We start from the raw sequence: 12218 nt of genomic DNA on the forward strand, positions 1-12218 counted from the left end.
TCTGACTGGATTCCATGCTGTGCTGCTCCTTAGTGCCCTCAGGGAGGCTCTGCAAGGTCTCGGGCCTTTTTTTCTGCAAACAAAACGAAACACAAAAAACTTTTTAAAGGAGTTTCTCCTTTCAGAGACTAGAAATGGCCCATGAGGCGTCAGCCCAAGATGAGCTTTGGCTCCTGCTGCCTGTGTCTACCAAGTCTTTCCGGGAGTCCCCAGCGGGCTCCCCCACACTGCCACAAACTCTTTGTAACAAACCTATCTTGGGACCTTCCTGTGCTTAGGGTTGTTCTCTCCAGCCTTTCTGAGGTCAGAGGAGAGGGGCCAGGTCCCCCTCCCTGGGGTCCAGACATGTGCTGAGTCACAGACATTTCGTAGGCTTGTCTGGGCTCTTCTGCTCTGTGCCAGGGCCCAGGGTGCCTCCCGTGACCCCCCAAGCTCCTTCCTTTGTACTGATTTCTCAACTCCATTCTTCTCACCACCTGAGGTCCCCACAACCAGATCTGACCTCCCATTCTCGGCCCACGGATTTGGAAACTATGAACTATGAAGTAAATTCTCTTTCAGATGTGGTTTGGAGGCATGAGAGCAGAACCCAATGTTTCAGTTAAAAAAAAAAAAAGGCTTTGAGAGGCAGATGGATGTTAAGACCTAGTTAAAAACTGATGGCCTTGAGGATCTTAAAGTCTACTCAGAAAAGGTAAATTATTCCCTGATAGAGCTTCTAGTTGTGCGGCCAAATTCCTTTTTATTTGGGGGGTGGGGGGGAGGGGGCGACCCAATCCTGATGGTCATAGAAAAAAAAAAAAAAAAAAAAGACAGCCTTCCTGGCTTTGAGAGGACTTCCAAATTTCTGGAGTCCCTGATTGATTTCCCCTGAGTGTCAATTTGGGGGAATCTGGGGCCATTTGGGGGGCATCTTCTAACATTGCCAAGGAGTGGAAGCCCCCAGGAGACGTGACTTGTGCAAGGTGGTACTTCGAGAGCCTTGAGGCTCTGAGCATCCCTCTGGCCTTCCCCTACATTTGTTGTTTTCCCGTTTCTCTATTGCTTGCATTTCCCCAGCCTCCTTCCTCGCTCCTGACCCTTTCACTTGATCTCTTCACACACCTCCTTCTAACTCTTTTTTTTTTTCTTTCTCTAATTGGCTACGAATGGAATAAAGTATTTTGAAATTTGGGGGTTATATTTATTAAATAAAGCTTTATGATCCTTGTTCATTATTTAATTTTTTTTCCTGATTATAAAATACGTGCTAGTTGTAAAAATCCCAGCAGTACAACAAAATGTGTTACGTGCACAATTACGTCCTGTAGAGTCACCACATCCCGCCACAGGGCACCAGAGCGGGGCAGGAGCTGTGGGAGCACATTTCTTCCATGCAATGGAAACGTCTCACCACTGGGGACATACTTTACATGTCCCCTTGCAACTTGCTACCCCCCCCCCACCATTTAACAATATATTAGGACATTCTTTCCTACCGGACAGAACTACCTCACTCATTTTAACCGCTCCGTGATAGCATTTCATTTGAGGATGTACCAGTAATCGGTGTAACCACTCCCCCAACAATGGGCATTTGGTTGTTTCCCGTTTGTGACAATTACAAACAATGCTGCAATGTAGGTTCTTGTACATATTTCCATGCAGTTATGTAGATTTTTCGTTATCTTTTTAGGAAAAGTCCTAGAGGAGATGTTGCTGGGCCAAAAGGCATGTGTTTGTAAAATTCGGGGTACAGCTGAATTGCCCCTGGGAAAGGCTAACTCTAGTCCAGCAACGTGTTCCCCCAGCGCAGTGAGAAAGTACAAGTGGTCCTCTGCCTCGCCAACAGGGGGCACCAACAATCGATTTAATCTTTGCTTTGTTCTTAATTTTACAGAGGTGAATGGCTTGCATTGTTCTATTTCTTTCAAACATGTAAACAGGTTATTTTTTAAAAAACCAACAACTCATAGCCTTGGCTAAGGTATTTCTGGGGTTCTGGCTATAATATACGCTTACCCAGTTCAAGTTCATATTTTTTTGGAAGACAAGACATTTCAGGTTTACCTTGAAGATTTCCGACCCCAAACCTGTAATCGGCCAACTCTCCAAGGGGCCGGGATTCCTTTAGTGGGAAATGATATTCAGGGACTATAATTTGGTGCTGGGGTGCTCAATGCTATCAGGTTGATTTTTATCCCCCTAAGGAAAAAATACATTTTCCAGCTAGAATTCTATCTCCAACCAAGCTATTCTCGTTGCGAAGACAAGTGATATTTTTAGATCTGCGAGAATTTCAGAAAATTTACCATCCTTTAACCGTTCATAGGAGGCATGTCACACAAGGAAAGAATCGACCAATAAAGAGGAAGACTTGGGATGTAGGGAAGAGTGGAGCCAGTCCGGGAGGAAGAGCTGTCTGGGACAACAGCTACACAGTAGTCCTGTTGCAGCATGAGAATGGAGAGCTTCAGGAATTAGGTCTCCGTGGAATGGGGGAAACCAGTAGAGTCAAAAATATCCCTGAGAGGTCGTGCATGGAAGAGCAGAGCTATGGTGAAAGGCGGGCCTGAAGGTCAAAAGGGACCACAGCTGGGAAAGCCAGCGTGGCACCTCTCAGGGCCATGAAGTAAACGCTCTTCAGACAAGAACCGGGTCAGGGAGGAACCAGGATCCTGTTTCCACCTTGAGACAAAGACTGAATGCGGATGCCCAACCGGCAGCCACGGCAGCCACGGCAGCCACTGTGAGGCTCTATGCAGTTTTTTACTTTGTATTTTTTTTTTAAATTTTGAAGTTATGTCTTTAATTATATCTGACCAGCCTGAACACACTTAATTTAGGTTCTTGCCATGTTGCTCCGTAAGCTTAATTTGTATCACGCTTTGGTAAATGTTGTTGACTGCTCTTCTTGGCATTCGATCTCTTCGTCTTTTGGAAACTTACTTTGGAGACAGGCTCATTTTGAGTAGGAGGGTTTTTATTTGGTTCCTTAGGTCGTGGTTGGGTTTCATTCTCTCTCTCCCCTGTCCAGAAGTCAACAGTTGCGGCTTACCTCCATGGTAACTGAGACATGTGCTAACAGTGCTCTGAGATCGCTCTTCCATGAGGATACCAGGCGCGCTGAGACCCAGGGAAGGAGGCGGCACGTGGCTGGGCTGGACTCCTGGTCAAGAAGCCGGCTCTCAGTCCCCTTCGCCCACCTCCCTAGGTCCTCAGCTCCCTGTAAACCACAGTCCCCAGCAGCAGGCGGGCAGCCCTTGTTCCCAGCTCTGTTTCACCCGGTGAACTTGCCTTGGGTCCTTTTCTCACCAGAAGCTTTTAGAGTGTCCTTCTCCCCAAAAGCTGAGCCCCACGCATTTCCTGCTCACTTCCAAATCTAGAGCCCACGAGACCTTTTCTCTTGCCACTCACATTGCTTCTGCTCATTTTCGATCCAGAGAGATGTTTACTTTGCTTTTCGATCCTGGCTCTGTCTTTTTAATTATATATGGACAAATTTTATCTTTCATTGCTATGTGATCAGAACAAGGAGCAGGTTGGATACAAACTTGATGCTCTGTCTTGCCCAGATTGATACCACTTTTATCACTTCCCCTTAACTTTGTTCCCTTTACCCTCCCTAGTTGTCTACTATGTATCCATTCTCCCCTTCTTTTGCTCTAAGAAAATCTCTGTACTGCTGGGGGTGCCAATGTGTCCCAGTGATAAGTACATACCTATCTATACATAGATAGCTATGTACATAGATATCTCTGTAGATAGAAATGGCCAATTAAATGCAAGGAAAAGATAATTACGTGGGACTTCCAGGGAAGTTCTTTAAAAGGGCCTGATCTGGTTGAGGGGGTGGTGGAGTGTTGTACATTTTTGCCCTTTGATCTTTCTTTTCTTGTACCTGGAATGCAGATGTAATGGGTAGAGGTCACCTGCCATCTTGAGACAAAGAAGTCACTTCAAGGATGCTGAGAATGGCTGAGCAGAAAAGCAACAAGAACCTGCGTTCCCCAAGAGCATGATCAAGGTGGGCTGGGCACGGGAGACACAACCAAGGTCCTGCCCCAGGAACTTTCGAGTTAGGATGACCAACTTCTGCCGTTGCTATCAGAAGCAATTTCCCAATAGACGCTCCGTATTCGAATCATTCCCTGGAAATTCAAAGTCCCAGGTAGAAGCATGTGATTGGCTGGGCTTGGGTCAGGGGCACATTTCCCAGCAGCCACGGGGTTAAGAATACCTTACCCCTTTGGCACTTGTTGTGGGACATAGGCACTGCCTCCCACTAAGACCCACGTAGAGGATTCCTCCCTGGAGAGTCAAAAACCATGGGTAACATCCACTGTACCCTGTAGTAACTGATAAATAGAGAAATCTCTGGCTGGAAATCCCTCCCCTTGATGAGGTAAGCTGCGGCTCATTTCTACTCACTATCAGTGTGGATGCGGAAGAAAACACAGGGATAGGCTCGGGTCTTGGCAGGCATCCCGCCTTTCCAGGGTTATCCAGGCTCTGTCGTGCAAATCCTGGGGAAGCTCCTTTCTTTGATCTTGGTTCACAGCTTTTTGGGCTTTTGGCACGTCTCCCAGCTCCCATCCCAAGCCTAGCCCTTTACAACATCCGATGTACACAGGCCCAGCTGTAGTATTCCTTCAGGGACCTCCGTTCCAAATGATCAGCCCACTCTTAGAGGGTCTGGGCCAAGTGCAAATCAGCTGAGAACAACTCTAGGACCCGCTGTGCCTTCCTGAATCACTATGCCAAGATGCTGATTCTCATGTCCTCTCCCCTTTAGGATTTCTTTCCAGGCAGCGATAGCAACATGTAGGATAGGTGACAACAATGTGATCTTGCTTTATTTCCACTTCTCATTCATGGAGCTGGTGGCTGAGCATTGGATGGCCTGCAAAACAAACAAACAAACAATGTTTTTGCTAGCACAACACTCAGAGCATTAGAAGAGGCTCCCTCCTTTCCTCTGACTGCCAAACCTTGTACAAGGGCATCTCACTGGAAGGGCCTGATTTGAGTCCAGAACCTAGCAGCAGGGAAGGTTGGGAAAGGCAGTAGTGAGCACCACAGCAGGCACTCTTAGAAAGAAATGAACATGGGTACTCATGCCCACTCACCAGCTCCTTCCCCCTTGCCATCAAGAGGGAACCCCTGTTGGGGCACCTGGGTGGCTCAGTCATTGGGTGTCTGTCTGCCTTCGGCTCGGGTCATGGTCCCGGGGTCCTGGGATGAGGCCCCGCATCGGGCTCCCTGCTTGGCGGGGAGTCTGCTTCTTCCTCTCCCACTCCCCCTGCTTGTGTTCCCTCTCTCACTGTGTCTCTCTCTGCCAAATAAAGAAATAAAACCAAGCAAAATTTATTTTAAAAAATAAATAAATAAAAAAGAGGGGACTCCTGTTGACACCAGGATTTGGGGGGTGTCCCTGCCGGGTCCTGATGTTGTCATGTCAGCCAGGCACAGCTCCCAGACACAACTACCCGCCAAAGGCCAGCAGACACCGTGATTTCCACGCACAGAAGGTGGCAACCAGGGGGCTCTGGTCTGTTTTTATGAATCATCTCAGGGGACTGCGGGTGCGCCATTCCAGAATCTGACTTAGGGTATCTTCTGGAAGTGTCACCAGAGCATTGAGGAACCTTAAGTGAGAGGGGTCAGAACGCGTGCCTCCTACTGGACCTTATTAACTGCTTCACCTAGAGGCCATTCCTAATGCTCTGGATCCCCCCTCTGTAGAATCCCAGGCAGATTCTTTTTCTTATTTTTCTTAAGGCGAAATGCACATGGCATAAAACTAACCATTTTGAAGAGCACAGTGGAGTGGCACGAGGTACAGTTACAATGTTCCCAGACATCTCCATCCCTCCATTAAGTAGTCTCTGCTGATTCTCCCTCCACCCAAGCCCCATTCTAGTTGAGTTAAAACAATAATTTTCCATTTTTGGCTCCGGCTCATTTGAGCTGGATTTCTGTACTTGAACCAGAAAGAGTCCTAACTGGCAAAGCATCCCTCAGGTTCCAGCGTAAACATGTTTGTCAGGTCTTCTGCTCCCCTAATTTAATTTAGATCGCCCTGTTCCCCCGTCTTCTGGCAATGTGCGATTGTCGCCTTCATAGCTCTTAGCACAAATTGCAGTGTTATGTGTGTTACTGGTTTAATGGCTGTCTCCTCTGTGGGCCAGTACAAGGTAGGAACACTCTGTTTCATTCTCTTTCTCTGAGCAGCACAGTGCCATATAAAGAATCCGTGCAATAAACATGCTTGGGGTGGGGGAACATGGAGGGGGACAGGTGACGTGAGACCTAAGGACATCAGGTCTGGAGCAGTCCCCAGCTAGTTACAACTCGCTATTGAGCTGGGGAGCCTCTCTGCCTACCTCAATCTTCCACAGCGCCATATACGTCCTCAGCCCCAAAGAAACAAACCCACAAATCTTTTTAGAGACTTCTGAGAAGAGGCAAGACAAAAAGGTGACAGGGACATTAAAATACCATTGATACAAATGTTTTTATCTGTTTGAAAAATTAATAGACATTATACAAATTCAAATATATTGGAAGGGTTTTTAGTTTAGGGTGAAAATAAAAGGCTGAGTCTCTTTCTCATACCTACTCCCTGGTTCCACCCACCTGCCATTCCCTTCCAGAAAGGCACCTGCTGTTATTAACCTCTTGGGTCCCAGAGAAACTCTGTGCATATTCAAATGCACATAGATTCCTACCTTTCTTTTTAAACAAATACTGGAATACCAAACACAATGCTTTTATCCTCTTAACCTTATAACCTGAAGTTAGTTTCATATTAGCATAATGGTATCTACCTCTTCATTTTAAAGCTACATAGTTGCATTGTATGAATGTTGCTACTTCTTCATCAGCTTCCCTCGAATGCACACTTTAGTTGCTCCCTGTCTTTTGCTACGACAACCAATGCTAGAAGGCATATATGCCCTTTGCACACACCTGTTAATACGATCAGTCCGATAAATTCCCAGAATGGAACTGTCGTATCAAAGGGCACATTGATTTGGAGTTTTGCTAAAGTAATTATATCATACATTCTCATCAACACCACCAGCCCCTGTGTTTCCCAACGGGCTTGCCAGCAGTATGTGTTATGAAAGCTCTAGATCTCTGGCAACCTGATGGGTAAAACAGAAAACCATTGTCTTATCTAAACAATTTCTTAAAACCTTCACAGAGAATACACTACAACGAACAACCGTGAACTTTTTATCCATACCCAGACTTGATGCTTTTCTATATTGCCTCAGAATTTTAATATTGTTAATTGTTTAATATTGTTAGAAATAAATGTTACAGGTGCAGTAAAACTCATATTAACCCAAATTAATCCAAATTAATCCAAAAATAATGCAACTTCAAGAAAAATTTCAGTTGAGCTTTTTGAGGGTCTTGGTAAATTTCAGTGGGAGAATAAGAGTAAAGAGGGGTTCACTTACCTCTGTGACAAGAAAGCACCCATTGTTTAGTAGATAATGTCCGGGAAATTGATTAATGCAGTGCCAGATACGTTGAAGACCTAACTGCAAAAGTAAAACCACAATATTAGCAGAAGAAAATGGAGGTGATAGGGCACCTGCGTGGCTCAGTGGGTTAAAGCCTCTGCCTTCGGCTCAGGTCATGATCCCAGGGTCCTGGGATCGAGTCCCGAGTCGGGCTCTCTGCTCAGCCGGAAGACTGCTTCCTCTTCTCTCTGCGTGCCTCTCTGCCTACTTGTGATCTCTCTCTGTCAAATAAATAAAATCTTAAAAAAAAAAAAAAAAGAAAAAGGAGGTGATATCTTTATGATCTTGGAGTAGGAAAGAACTCAACAAAACTCCAATATCAAAGCCACGAGGCAAATACTGATGAAAAGGATTACTTCAAAATTTATAACTTTTGTAGTATGAAGGACTCCAGAGATAAATAGATATCAGAGGAGGAAAATATTTGCAATATCTAAAATTCACAAGGGACTATCATCTAAAATGCTCAAGGAACTCCTATAATTTTTTTTAAAGGTAACAGTTTAATGAGAAAGTGGGGATTTTTAAACTTTATCCTGCTCAGAACCTATCTTGTGAATTGGTGTATGAACATATTTCCTAAGTCTGGAAAACTCTCAGCACTCTGTAATATTGCCTTTCCATCATTTTCTCTACTTTCCTCTGAATTCCTATTTGACTACTGGACTAAAACTGCATTTTGATTCACACCTCCCTGAACAGACCAGAATTAGCTCAAAGGAGATCAGAGACCCAAATGTAAAACCATGAAGCTTTTGAGAAAACATAGGAGAAATTTTATAAATGTTTGGTTAGGCCAAGAATTTTTTTAAGATACAACAAGATCCATAAAAGAAAAAAAAAATTGCACTTTATTAAAACCAAGAACTTCAAAGGACATTGTAAAGACAACAAAAAGCCTGGAAGAAAATATTTATAAATCACATACTTGATAAAGGGGTTGTATCCAGAAACATATTTTTAAAAAACCTCTAGGTTGCCTGGGTGGCTCAGTGGGTTAAACCTCTGCCTTCGGCTCGGGTCATGATCTCAGGGTCCTGGGATGGAGCCCCGCATTGGGCTCTCTGCTCAGCAGGGAGCCTGTTTCCTCCTCTCTCTCTGCCTGCCTCTCTGCCTGCTTGTAATCTCTGTCTGTCAAATAAATAAATAAAATCTTTAAAAAAAAACACCTCTAAAAGTCCAGTAATAAGAAAACTAATATTCTTTTTTTAAATGAGCAAAAGATTTGGACACAATCTTTGGATGGAAAATAAGCATATGAAAAGCAGCTCAGCACCATCAATCTTAGGGAAAAACAAATTTAACCCATAATAGGATACTACTACACACCTATTTAAAATCATTTTATAGGGGCGCCTGGGTGGCTCAGTGGGTTAAAGCCTCTGCCTTTGGCTCAGGTCATGATCCCGGGGTCCTGGGATCGAGCCCCACATCGAGACCCACATCAGGCTCTCTGCTCCGTGGGGAGCCTGCTTTCTCCTCTCTCCCTGTCTGCCTCTCTGCCTACTTGTGATCTCTGTCTGTCAAATAAATAAAATCTTAAAGAAAAATAAAAACATTTTATATAACTAGACAAACTAACCATACCAAGTGCTGGCAAATACGGGAAGCTACTTTAACTCTCATTTATTGATGGTGGGAATGGAAAATGATCAGCCAGTTTGGCAGTTTCTTAAAATGTTAAACATATCTGTACTATACAACTCAAATCTTCAACGCCTAGGTATTTACCTAGGGGAAGGAGCCGGAATCTACCCTACCACCCAGTAACAGGTGAATGGGTAAACACAATGGTTTGTTCGTACAGTGGACTACTTGGTAATGACAAAGAATACAGTATTGATACACTCAACAACATTGATGATCCTCAAAATATTTATGTTGGCTTGCAGAAGCCATTTGAAAAGGAATATATAATCCCGCTTTATGTAAAACTCTAAGATTCTAGAAAAAGCAAATTCATCTATAGTGACAGAAAGCATATCAGTGATTGCCTGGGAATTACTTAGTGTGGAAGGGCAGGGAGAAGTGGGAGGCAGAGATTACTTTTGGGGGTATAATATATTCATTATCTTGACTGTGGTGATGGAGTTATGAGTAAATACATGCACCAAAACTTATCAAATTATAAACTCCATACATGTTCCTTTCACTTGGTGTCACTTATGACTCTGAATAAAACTGTACCTCTGTTACCTCAACACAAGGGCTACCTCCCAGCTTTGTCCTGAGAATCAGATGAGTGGAAACCATTAAAACAGATCCTGGCTGGTTAGTGGTAAGTTCTCAGAAAGCATTGTTTCTTGCAGTTGTTACAAACACAATGGCTCAGAAGAGAGTTTTAAGAAAGCCATTCATTTCCCATTAAGCAGGAAATGTTACCTTCTACGTGGGTAGGAAAATAGTACAGGAATCAAATGCCTTGAAATTAAAGGCAAAATTTGTTGCTTTCTTCTCTTTCTAAAAAAAAAATTTTATCTTAAAAAAATGCAAATAGTAAAAAAAAAAAAAAAATCCAACTGAGAGCCAAACCAATTCTAATTTCAGTTGTTGAATACTGATGCTTGCATGATAACTTCTAGATTCCCTAAAATTCTTACTTTGCGACAGTTTAAATCCTTTGCAGAATCCTGGGACATTTCCCCAGGAAAACAGGTGTGTGGGAGAGAAAGAACCAAGAGTCTCTCTGGTGCAGAAGATATTACTGCTTCCTATTAATCATTGAGAACTTACATTTCCTATGACGAATTCCTTAAATCAATTTTTGCAACCCCACAGAAAACTTCTGCAGGTTAAGATGGTTTCTGCAAAGGGTCCTTGGCAGATGGATTGGGATTGGCTGAGTCTGTGAAGTTCTTCCTGCCTTCTCCCAGCCGCCATATATATTTTTTTTAAATATTTTATTTATTTATTTGACAGAGAGAGAGAGAGAGAGAGAGAGATCACAAGTAGGCAGAGAGGAAGGCAGAGAGAGCGGGGGAAGCAGGCTCCCTGCTGAGCAGAGAACCCGATGTGGGGCTCGATTCTAGGATGCTGAGATCATGACCTGAGCCGAAGGCAAAGGCTTAACCCACTGAGCCACCCAGGCACCCCTCCCAGCCGCCATCTTGTTTTCCTTCCTCTTTGCCCTCACTACTCAGCCCCTGCGAGGGGGGATGCTTTCCTTCTGGGTTTGCATTTCTGCCCTTTCCAGGCTCCTCAAGACTCCCCCAGGAAGCAGGGTTGGCATCCCTCATGGATACAGAATCTTTGGGCCAGAGATCTGGCTAATTCAGTCCATGTGGACAAGGAGCTTAATCAGGACGCCGTGGTCACCAAGGAGGAGGGAGAGGGGGACTTTAAGAGCAATCCACATTTTTCTCTCCTCCTGAAAGATGAGAGGGGGTGAAGTCCAAACACAACTGTCCTGAACAGTTTCTGTTCCCATGTTTTAGGTGGAAGAGGAAGAGAGAAAGAAGACACCCGGACAGATGGGCTGTTTCCTGATCTCAGTTGGCCTCTCCATTCTCGGTGGCTTTCTTTCCCCATGGCCTCTGGGATGGCTCTCCTGGAAGGTTTGCTGGCAGCACAACTGAACAAATAGTTTTGTGATTAGTGCTAATCTGGCTTTAGGCTTAGGATCGAAGTCTGGGGAAATGGCCATGGTTCAGATCTTAACTCCAGCATGGCTGGCTTTATGACCTCTGTGGGTGACTTAACCTCCAAAAGCCTCAGTTTTTCTGCATATGGAGGACTGCACAGCTTATAACCCTGCCTGGTAGGGTTGCTGTGAGTTACACGTGGGAAGATCTTGGGACAGTGTCGTAGGCTTTGCTGTGGTGACAAGTGACTGGGCCCAGATGGTGCATAGCTCCACACAACAGGTCTTCATTTCTGTTCTTGATAATACCTGTGGTGTGTGTGGGTGGGCGGGGGAGCTGGTGCTCTACTCAGTCACTCAGACCAGGCAGACTGATCAAGAGGTTTTGAAGTTGTAGCATCTGGAGCATATGGCCTGAAAGGTTGCTGCGGAAAGGATGGAGAGAGTGTGGAGTCCCATGTGGTCTGCGTCAGCTCAGGCTGTTGTAACAAATTACTGGAGACTGGATGGCATAAACATCAAATATTTATTTCTCCCAGTTCTGGAGGCTGTGCTAGCATGGCTGGATTCTGGAGAGAGCCCTCTTTTTGGGTTGCATACTGACTTCTGCTCACGTCACCACTAGCTCTCTGACCTCTTCATAGAGGGGTAGGAATCCCATTCAGGAGGGCTCTGCCCTCACAGCCTGATCACCTCCCAAAGCCCCTACCTCCAAATACCATCATTGGGGTTGGGCATTCAACCTGTGAATTTTGGGAGGATGCACACATAACATAAAAAAGTTACCACTTTCTTTTTTTTTTTATTTTATTTATTTGACAGGGAGAGAGATCACAAGCAGGCAGAGAGGCAGGCGGAGAAAAAGGGGGAAGCAGACTCCCCGCTGAGCAGAGAGCCCGATGCAGGACTCGATCCCAGGACCCTGAGATCATGACCTGAGCCAAAGGCAGAGGCTTTAATCCACTGAGCCACCCAGGCGCCCCAAGTTATCACTTTCTTACTCTTTGGTTTATCTATAACCTTCCTTATTTCAAAGGAACTGAGGTCTCCCACCCACCATAATGCATGTAATTGCACACACACGAGATGCAGTACCCATTCAGATGGATTCCTTAAAAACA

The sequence above is a fragment of the Enhydra lutris genome, unplaced genomic scaffold, assembly GCF_002288905.1.
Source record: "Enhydra lutris kenyoni isolate GAN:26980312 unplaced genomic scaffold, ASM228890v2 scaffoldscaffold13, whole genome shotgun sequence".
NCBI classification, from domain to species: domain Eukaryota; kingdom Metazoa; phylum Chordata; class Mammalia; order Carnivora; family Mustelidae; genus Enhydra; species Enhydra lutris.